This window comes from Varroa destructor, unplaced genomic scaffold (assembly GCF_002443255.2).
Source record: "Varroa destructor unplaced genomic scaffold, Vdes_3.0 BEIS01000004.1, whole genome shotgun sequence".
NCBI classification, from domain to species: domain Eukaryota; kingdom Metazoa; phylum Arthropoda; class Arachnida; order Mesostigmata; family Varroidae; genus Varroa; species Varroa destructor.
Genome location: NW_019211457.1, coordinates 17,780,314 through 17,791,174, shown reverse-complemented (window position 1 = coordinate 17,791,174; position 10,861 = coordinate 17,780,314). Strand labels below are relative to the sequence as shown.

At 38.6% G+C, this 10,861-nt stretch overlaps 1 long non-coding RNA gene across 6 annotated transcripts in view; it reads right to left on the bottom strand.

The window, feature by feature from the left end:
* Positions 1–1,917: 1,917 nt before the first annotated feature.
* The window catches only part of LOC111249111 (uncharacterized), a 72,012-nt gene continuing 63,068 nt past the window's right edge, over positions 1,918–10,861 (bottom strand). For 5 of the 6 annotated variants that reach the window (XR_015325958.1, XR_015325956.1, XR_015325948.1 and 2 more), the window contains 2 exons: positions 3,385–5,837; positions 1,918–2,808 (listed from right to left, as the gene is read on the bottom strand). This is a non-coding gene — a long non-coding RNA (uncharacterized LOC111249111). Of the gene's footprint in view, positions 2,809–3,384; positions 5,838–8,599; positions 10,774–10,861 lie in introns of those variants that run through there. The other variant, XR_015325951.1, reaches the window with a different exon arrangement.

Below are 10,861 nucleotides of genomic sequence, written 5' to 3'. Positions count from 1 at the left end.
GCAGTATAATTAATGATGAAAAACAGTTATTAGAAACATTACAGCCAGTATTAACGTTGACTAGTATTACTTAAACCACTGAATTTGGATATAGAAAAGCGTGCGATATAACATTCTAGCTTTTTATCACTGTGGCTAAATTCGCTAACACTTCTAGATGGCCGTTTTCGATCGCATCAGTAGGAACACTACAGATCTAAATGCTAACGGTAACTTTTTTAGTTTTAAAGTTTAAAAAATCTTTAAGGTTTGCTGTTTTTTTTTTTTTAGCCTTTGCTTAAAATAAAAATAGCAACAAACACTGTTTTTATTAAAATCAAGCTATTGAGCAGTACGTTCTCTAAGTTCTACTTGTGTGCTTATGCGTGTACATAATTACCACTCCACGTAAGCGATTCTAGCGATTTTACAACTGATCTAATCTAATACCCATTGCAAATAGACGGGCCTACCTACCCTTCATATGAAACGCTTGCCTAGTAAGCAAGCTACACATGAAAATATCTATAATTTCGTAAACAACAATTCCGTTTTAATGGATCCAACCATACTGGTCGTTCAAAGATACAGGCAGTGTCCTCATCAGCCTAAACTGAAAACATGTACGCTATTTACTTTATATATATATATATATATATAATAGACACCTAAAATACACATAATACATCTGCATTTTTTTGCTGTTCATGCTTTAATCAAAGGGCTTTGTGTTAAGGTAGTGCTACACGTACGCCTCAACAAGGAGATTTGTGAGTAAAACTCATTTGCCCCCTACATTAAGGTAATAATTTCTCCAACAAAATTTTGAAGCTATTATTTTTTACCGAAAAACAACAGTGAGTAACACGACCCAGCTCTATAATTTCATGAAGACTTTATTTAAATGTTGGCTAGCAAAGGTTTACTCAGAATTAAGTATCACTAAGATGTTTCGACGCTATTCAATAGGAAAATTTGTTAGATATAATAAAAGAAAAACCTTCAGGATGTAAAAACAACTTTTAAATTTCTAAATATATGCATTATGGTCGACTGGGATGGTCTGTCACACTGCGTTTTCCCCTAATAAATTTTCCTCAAGCTCATGGCTTTAAAATCACCTGACCATCATTTTAGCTGGTGATGGGAATATCGAAAACAAGCTTCGTCACTGTAATTTCAGATTGATCACCTTAATCAGATAAAGGTTGATTTTTGTAAAGTTCTTCAAATAGACTTCCTACCTGTGCAGGTTGAGATGGTTGATTGAGATCTTACGGGAAATCAAATAGTGACTCTAACTGAACAATCGAGAGAAAAAGCTGCAAAGCTGTTGACGACGAGAGCTTCAAAGCGCCGTTGAAATTATTCAACCTGGAGGAACTAGAAAGAATTCGATAACTATTAGTAATGGTATTAGTAATGGAAATATCGAAAACTCGGAGAAGAATCGGAAGGCAGCAAAGGAGGAAAGTTTTGTTTAATATGGAACGATTTTATGAAGTTTGTTTTATCAGGGGAGGGGGGTGATACCCTTAGCATAACTACATTGGCATTAAAGATCTGCATCGTCAAAAAGTCAAGAGAGAAGATTTCAACTAAATAGCCAATGAAATTTACAGCGTTAGTTGAGCACTCTCCTTTCAGGAGTCTAGGATCAGGCTGCTACAAATTGGAAAGATTCACTGCTACCTAGTAGCGAATGTCGGATTTCTATGCGAGCTTAACCACAGTTCATTTTGCCCCCAGCACACGAATGCCCCTATTTAACTTTACCGTAAATTAGCAAAGTTTAAAAATATCCAAATAATTCATTATCAACGTCACGATCATTCCCTCAAACTTTACGGTCAACCCACAACACTAACAAACGCCAAAAGTAAGTTGGTCTCTGGTTCTATGATCTAAAACTGATAAGCCTTAAATCTAAGTTGCAGTTCAAAGCAGTAATTTATTGAGATAAGAATATAGAAAAAAACAAGAGCTATTTTTAGTTCGAGGGACGATTACTCGTCATTCGCAAGAGATATTTGCCAGCCACATAACAAACAAGTGTTAATAGTTGGCCTTAACATCACCATATATAAAAGCTAAAAAGATGGTGCTGCTCGGATCGAGTGGCTTTCTTTCGTGACAACAGATAGAGCAAGCAGAAAATGTAGGGATGGTTATGCTCTGCGTCATATCGTACACAATGGCGTAGGTCTCGACCAGTATCAGTCCTGATGACGACCGAACAAATAAGGCTGATGACCGGAATAGTTCGCCAATTCGATGTTTGACTATGAAAGACGATGGAAATATATATGTTCTTTTTGTACAACTGTCATATTGGTTTTAGAAAATAGTATTTGCAAATACACGCACAAAACATGGTTTATAGTTGGACGCGAACAGATTGTGGTCTCTGCCAAAAATACACACGCAAAAAACATACATATATGTGTGTGTGTGTGTGTATATGTATCGATCTAATTTTCTAATTTTACTTTTGTTCTTAAGCACACCGTTAAAACGCATAGGTTCACAATAATAAAAAACGGCAGGCAAAGAATCTAAGCAAAAAAAATTATGAAACGTAGAGTTGTTTTTTTAAGCAATAAGCCCATTTTCAATACTTTGTTTTCTTACCCGCTGAATAATCCATATGTTATCAGCGAAAGCGAATTATTCTGGGGAAGGGGCGGGAGGTGAGCAGGGGGTGCAGAAAAATGTGCAGTGAACGCTATATGGGCTTGTCGCTTGGTAATGTTGACCATCCACATCCGCATAAACGATGATCGACGATCTTCTTTTCATTTTATTCGCATTTAACTATGGATAGTTCACCTATAAACAGTGTTCATTTCCTTTTATAAGTACACAGATTGTATGCGAAAAATATAGCACTTCGGTGGGCATTTTTAGCCGCGGTAGTTTGTCTACGGCGTCCAGCGCTACACGTAATCAATTTTCAATTTAACACAAAACTGATCACTTTTTGTACTGGATGCCGATTTTAGCTATGACAGAATTGCAACGCATCGATTTTTCCATTGCGTCAAAAGAGTAAAATTCAGGTTACCATATTAATATGTGACGCATGGAATGACGTTTGCCCTAATATTTTATGTTGAGTTAAGACAGACAACATTTTTATGCTGCAGTTTGTAACATAAGTTAACAAACTGCAGCATAACAACTGCAGCATAACGAAGGCACGTACATTCGAGGTCCTTAACAAGCCAAATGATCCAAGATCGAGACTCTAGATTTGCTAGAACGTTTGTTGCTTGCTAGGTTATTATTCTTGAAATTATCTCCGAACTATTAGTACTGACTCACATTGTTCTTAGTGGAAAACGTCAGCGGTCATTTCTTTCTAACGAAACTATTTGAGAAAGCATAGGCAACATGTTAGCGTACCCAAAATGCGACGACGCTTTTCTGCGCTGGATGGCGTAGTTGAACGGGGACAGGAAGCTTGTGTAACGATAGAACGAAGCGCTCGCTGACGTTGGAACGGTTCTTTACTGGAAGTAGAATCTTCATGGCCTGTCGCCAGCGTGAACTGATATTCACAGGGAGATCTTCGAGCGTTCTTCATGCGTTCCTTGATTGCGAAAGCCTCCGACCCGTATCTTGTTCTAGTAAACTATTGACATGTTTAAAGATAACCAATTTCGGAAGAAGGGTCATCCGTCTTAGCAGAAATGTCTTAGTGAAAGAAGAGGTTAACTTCAGTCGTTGATAATAATCGGCAACAGGTCCATCATAGTGTATTCATTCATAGAGTCTGTTTGAGGCATCGGGAGAGCTGATTTTAGTTGTTGAATTTACGCGCTAGTATTTAGCATGGCACGTGACAACATTAGCTAGGCATCTTCTATAATGTCTAGATCTTATTTCCTGCTGAAACCGTCTCGTCAGTTTTTCGTTAACGACATGCGGTAGAATTTTTCAAAACATCATCTTGACTTTGGCTCTTTTCACCCACATAGAAGCCATACGACGAATTTGTCGCCTATGTCGTCACACAGCAAGAGAAAGAAAAGGAGAGCATTTAAAACCGTCTCTGTGGCCTTGAGTTTATAGAATTTATCCTTCTTTACCTCCATGCTGAGGTTTTTATGCCCGTCACATCGGGCATAAAAAAGTGCTTTATTAGAATGACAGGGCCGTATGTCACGCTGTGGAGGCTCCCGATGGTGTGCCTGTGAGGACCTCGATACTCACCATTATCAGTCTCTTCCCCAGGCCAATTGCAGCCACACCGCCTTGTCACGACATTACATCAGGTACCATCGAAGTACGACAGCAAATAAACGAGACCTGTAATAATCTCTACTGATTGACTTTTAACCATAAGAGAAGCTTCGCTATAATCAAAAATCGCTAACAATTAATAATAGATATGGTGTATAATGTTATAGCGATTGTCCGAAGCTCGGAATCGTTCTTTTTTATACCTTAATAAAAAATAGAACTTTCCACTTTTCTTGAAAACAGGACTTGTGGATTCGAATAGAACGGATTGAGGCCAATCGTTTCATATTTAAGCCAGAAATGTATAAGCTAAATTTTTAAAATGGGCCATAGTGAGTAAAGGTTGTTAATGGTTCACCTTGAAATCGACCTGTAACCAAGCGAAGTAACTCTGTTTTGATATACGTATACATATATATATGTATAGAAAAATCTCTGTTGAATGAATCGCCTGTAACCTTCGCTCTCTACAAAGCTCTTGCCACAAGTAGGAGCTTAGAGAGACACCGCAGTCCCCTGGAATGACCTCTCTATGTTTCGCCATATATTATCGTCATTAAGCGTTCCATCCGCAGAATAACCTGGAAACGCTCCAATCCACATAGAGGGGAAACTCCATAATTGTAAACCCGACGTCTGCCACCGCAGTTGTCAAATAAATTGTCCTATTTTCATATTGAATGGCTGAAATCGCGTCGTTTTGTTGATGGCGAAGAAGCATCGAGATCCACTTGTCATTGCCCCGCGTCTTCCATTTCCACCGGTGACAGGAAGTTGACTGGCGGGACGATCATGCGCGACTATATTGTTAACGTTGTTAAATGCGGTCTCATGCTGTGGATGAGCGTCGGTAATGAATTTGTAGAAGTCTGTAGCATTTGTTTTTTCTCCTTTTGGGAGTCGTTACGGTGGCTGTCGCGATATCGAGCATAGGACTTCTGCTCCAGGTGGCATATATATATGGTGGTATATGAGGTATCATTACGGATGATGGCCCTTATGCATCTGTGGGGCTGTCAGGTTCGTTCCGCGTTCACCTTAAAGCTTGTCTTTTTTTCCTCAGACCAAAACTATCAATCGTCGTAGCAACCTATCAGAGTAACAACGGAATCCCGATAATGAACAACTACAGATTAATGAATTATCTATAATAGTACACATTTTTCTGTGCACTAACTAACTGTAATTTATACATGATAGAGGATTGCAAGACAATATTATGGTCAATATATCAACTGTGATGTATAATATAATGGGTAAGTGTCAACAAAAGTTCAAGACAAAGACAACGTGGACATAAAGCGGATTTACTTCAGCTATAATGCTAATTTAACCAATAAGCTTTACTAAGTACTTCTAATCGCTATCAACAACGCACGTATTTATTTTTGCTTTTGCCAAAATATTGCATTAGCATTAGGTAAAAACTAATTTTTTATTTATTATGTATTATCTTCAGTTAAAGAAAATCCTTAAAAATCTATTCATGATCGCCGACTCTTGTGAAGACATTGATGCTTGAAAGCAGCATTGCAGTACTCGTCATGATTCATGAACTTGAGTCCATGCGTTGCTCTGGATTACACTTTAGTACAAAAAACAGGTATTCCACTCTGGAAAAAGTAAGTTGAACAAGAAAAAAAGGTACGTTACATTAACACGTCGTTTGGAAGTGCGGCCCAGGATGGTTTTAAACTATTGAGAACTTATACATAAATATATATCAATGATTCGCTACTATCTACGATATATATGAATCTGTATGTAGATGACAACAAGTTATGTTGACCAATTATCATATTAAATTGCCATTGATGTAAAAATTTCCAGCGTTTGAAGAAGAGCGATACAGGCGCAAACAGAGTGAAATAAAGGATCGCCGATACTTCGCAAAATTTGGGTGTTCTCTAGATAAGATAAGAACAAGACTAATCATTGAGGTTGTTGGCTAGGAGCTTTTACCTGTCCGAATTAACAGTTATTTTTTAATTCGTGTCCTCGTCATTACACTGGGCCATCGAACGAGCTATGCTTCGTTCACATAGTGTTCGCATATCCCCGTGTGGCTGCGCCTGTGGCAACCCTTGTCAAACGATTTTGCCGCATTTTTCCAATTGGTCGCCCCCCTCAGCTTATCACCGTCAGTTATATCAGTTCATCATAAGTAGCGCCTTTCTGAACACAAAGTCTTGATCATACTAATCTGCCAACTCTATACGGTATCCGGCCACTTGCTCTTCGTACGGCGTCGGTCTAATCTTCCTTTCTGTCCTTCCGCAGGATTCATGATCATACCCTCCTTTGCTTCAACTCTGGCGTTTATGTGGACTATGATCTAACACTGCCGCCGGCACTAACCGTTGTAGCAAAAATGGCCCGCGTCTTTCACGTCCCCGATTTCAGCTTCCATCCTCTACAATCAAAGAGGGGTCATGCGATCATACACATGGCCTGTCTAAACCTAAAAGTGTTTAATAGCTTCTATAGATTTAGTCGGAGGTAAGTGTCGTCGTTCCGTGGTTGGTACGAGACTGAACCAGCTAACTCGTAGGTAGGGCTTATATACCCAAGCTCCGTTCAAACCAGTACTTAGACATCTACTTTCTCGGCCGGCGCAATATATATATATATAGAGGGTTAATTTTTTTCTGGAACATAAACCCTGATCATGACCTTTCTAGTATCGAATAAAGCGTTAACCGTTTCCGACTCTATTTGTCCATCCTTCTAGATCTCGTGCTATCTCAGATTTTCAAACAATCTAAAATAGGTGTAGTATTATGCGGATTTCCATTACATTGGCTCTTGTGTGCTGCTGTTCTTATAAATGTATCCGCAATGATTTTAGAACGAGCCGGAAATACACACTGATGCTGCATAGATCACCATTAGTTTAACACATATGCAAACAGATTAAACCAGAATCCCTTACTGGAAGTGTCCCATCTGAAGCCCAGCTGGAGCGTTATGTTGCATAGAGAATTATGTGTACGTTATATCTACCGGCCTAAACCATTTAGATATAAGGGTCCTTAATAATAATTTGTATCCAGGTGATTTATACCTTCATTATCTTTACTGTAGCCGTGTTTCGTATTCGCAGGCCTAATCTGCAAAATAATGCACCTTCCAATAGACAATTATAGGCCCAGTTTTAACGTACATACATAACAATCTACCAAAGCTCGTTGAGTATTAGAGTTCTTTTACGAACCGCTTACGGCTCCGTATATTTTTATATCATCCGCATATATTTTTATCGATATCGACAGCGGCTAGTATCAAGCCCATGTATGGAATATGCATTTGAGGTACCAGTATAATATGCGTTAAGGGCTGCAGAAAGCTGGAAAATTACACAAAGTATATTATTATATTGCTGATAAAGACTGAAATGCTTTAGTGATTTGTGGTCTGTAAACGAACTGTCTGGCCGATATCGGTCCCCATATAATAATATTTTTAAGTGTGACTTCAGCTATGATACTCCGTAGCATTTAGTACGCCATCAAGACTAACGATAACGACTCATTACTAGAGGGATCTGTCTTAAAATCTCTGCTACCGCTTCTTCGTCGAAAAGTGTTCGCAAAGATTCATCAGAACGATGCATGTATGTATACACAGTCCAAGCTTCTCCTCTACGATTGTAGGTAGTCCGTGTTGCGTTTCCCTTGTTTTCAACAACAACATCTTCATATTTTACCAAATAGATGGATATGGATATCGTGTGCAACATTTTTTTTTTTTTCGGAGTAAACCTTTTGATTTATTTTGTCGGTTGTTGGATATGTCTCGCCAAAGTGCTTCTTCAAAGTTTCAACCTTCTCCTTATCATTGGCAAGTGTTACATCAGGTCGACAAACTGCGCCTAGGAAGTGCCTTACCAATAATTTCAACAAGCAGAGTTTTGAACGTTTTTATAGTTGCGTACTATAGGATATTCCCTCGTAACGAGTTGCCTTCTTGAGGCTTCCTTTTGGAAAAAGGAAGAGATCTATACCTTCTAGCGTAAAAAAAAACTGCGTTATCATATCCCAGTGCCACTCGCTATCGACTGGTTGTACATTTTAAATAGAATTTTTGACGAAAAACATTTCAATGGTGCCTTTTGTTCAAAATGCATTTTCTTCTTATGAAACATGTGTGAGTTTTCATCTCTTCAAAGCAACAGTTTCGCTCTTATTGGGATTTTCTACACTTGTGTAGAACTTCATTTGTCACAACGTTTATCACAATCGTTCGAGATTTCAACAAGCGGAATTCAACTAATTGAGTGAAATAATAAACTATTATTTTTGATTATATCACCATAATACACGATTTTTATTATAGATAAGTGCCGACTCACATAATAAATTTAGTTAGATTAAACAATAAAGACAAACAATTGCTGTTACCAGAATGCTACGTTCTGTTTATTGCGGAATATATATATATATATATATATATATATAAGGATTTCGATATGTTGAAAGCTTAGTTCGAGGTTAGTTATTAACAAATGATTTTAGGTGGTGGGGTTTTGAAGGGCTGATGTCCTGGACAAAAATATTAAAAGCCAAGGTTACATTTTAGTCTGCCTGGGCTTATATCTTTTTTACCTATTATTTTTTACTCACGGCCTTTAGTACTTAACTATTTAATTGATTCAAACAGAGCCAGTTTTATGTATGCTATGTATGATGTTACCTTTTACAATAGAATGTTGCACTTCATGTAAGTTCAAGCGAATTTTACTTTGTTGTCATTTGCCCAGCATCCACGAAAAAAGGTCCGGGCCTTGTTCACTATCTGAAATAGGTTTTTTTTGGAATCTATATAGAGCCCTGTGTTGAAACAGGCTGGTGTAGAGAATTTAATCGCACGTGCCATTTTATAGCTTCAACAATGGCTTGCTTTGTCGTATTAGATGCAAGCCTTTTCGGAATATTTGGGTACCCGTGTAACCAGCTGTGCTTCGTTCGTATGAGTAACCGATGAGTCTGGGAGCTTTGAATAATTCACAGCTTATGTCGTCTATGTTGAAAAGGGCATGCATAACTATTCTTTAATTGGCTAACCCGATGCAGGCGTATATGCCATCGTAGAGAGTTGAGGCGCGTGTTTCAAGCGCTGAAGCAAATTTACGTTAAACTTGGCTAGATCCATAGTGCTTTTGTCGAAATAAGATCATGCAGATGTCCCGTAAACAAAAATAGGACAGGATACAATTTTTATGCTTATGACAACGCTAGTAGCACATAATACCTTGTACGTGTTGATCCCTAATACCTTCTGGAGTACCCCTGGACCTGGAAGCTTAATAAAGTCAACGTTGCGCTTCATCTAAGAGCTGTGCAGGTCGAGGAACCTTCACTACCGACTACCAACAGATTCAGACTAATAAGGCCAAGAACAAGTGGAAATAAGGACGATGCTTACCCTAGGAAGTATTTGTACTTCGCACTCTCCCCTGTCTGAACTTGTCACCTGGGTGAATTTGTTCTGCGAAGCTGATTTACCCATATTCGCATTTTGTTATTACGGACGTTGGTAGTATTATAGACCTTGAAAAACGTTAACCGTCAATCGCTAATATAATCTACGTGTGGCTCATGTAAAGGCATTTTACATAGCGGAGTATTGTACACCTTCAGTTCACCAAATGAACTATTGTTAGCTAAAGATCATGTAAATTTTTTACACCTCTGTCACTGCTACCGATGTCTACCGTTGCTACAAATCAAAATAACCCATCACGCATTTATATTAGTGACGCATTTTCTTTCTTGGATTAGTCGAAAGCTCGTCCCGTATCTTCTCTGAACCAATGATTTCAGAGATTAAGTTCGAGCGCACTAGCGTGACCTTTTTTCGCTGACATTTTCAATTGAAATAATACATATTTTATCTCTCCACGGCGCTGCAATATCCATCATTTCGCTTCGATTAAAAATAACGCTGGACGCGTAGGTGTTATATTGAAGTCGTGCGGTCCTTAACAAGTGTCACTCTTATGGCGTATATTGGGTATCGTTCTCGTCGCCATTATTTGAGCCTCCACAGTAAGACTGTAACGTAACTCGACATAACAACTGGTAATCACAGAGTGATTAGCTCGTTGTTATGTCGAATAACTGCGAGATATTTTATTAACTCTTATATACACATATATTACATTTCTCCTCTGCAGATTAAAGCTTCTGCTTAAAGCCAGCAGACAACAAGAGACTAACCGCTGCGAATCTATATTTCACAGGAGCGAATGTACCGTACGGACCAGACCACACGACTAACGTATTTACCAAGTGGTATGGAACTCTCACCTACTAAACCCTGGATTTTCTCATCTAGGGCCTTGGCTTTGTAGGTGGTTTAACATTAATGAAAAACAAACGATTTGTAGAAACGGCTAGTGTGCTCATATATTGCATCCATCTTTCTGTAGGGTTCCGTTCCTCTCTAGAGGTGCTACTCTTCCACCAAATTCAACTGTTTTCCTCCTGTTCTTTCCACCTTAGTCTCGTACGACGTAGCACCTCAAGTTCTCCAACAACTTCTAACAACCTGAAAATATTTCACCACAAGGTACTCTGAACAACGCAATTCACATATGATCTAGTGCTGCCGAAAGTTCATATCTGAAAAGTTACGG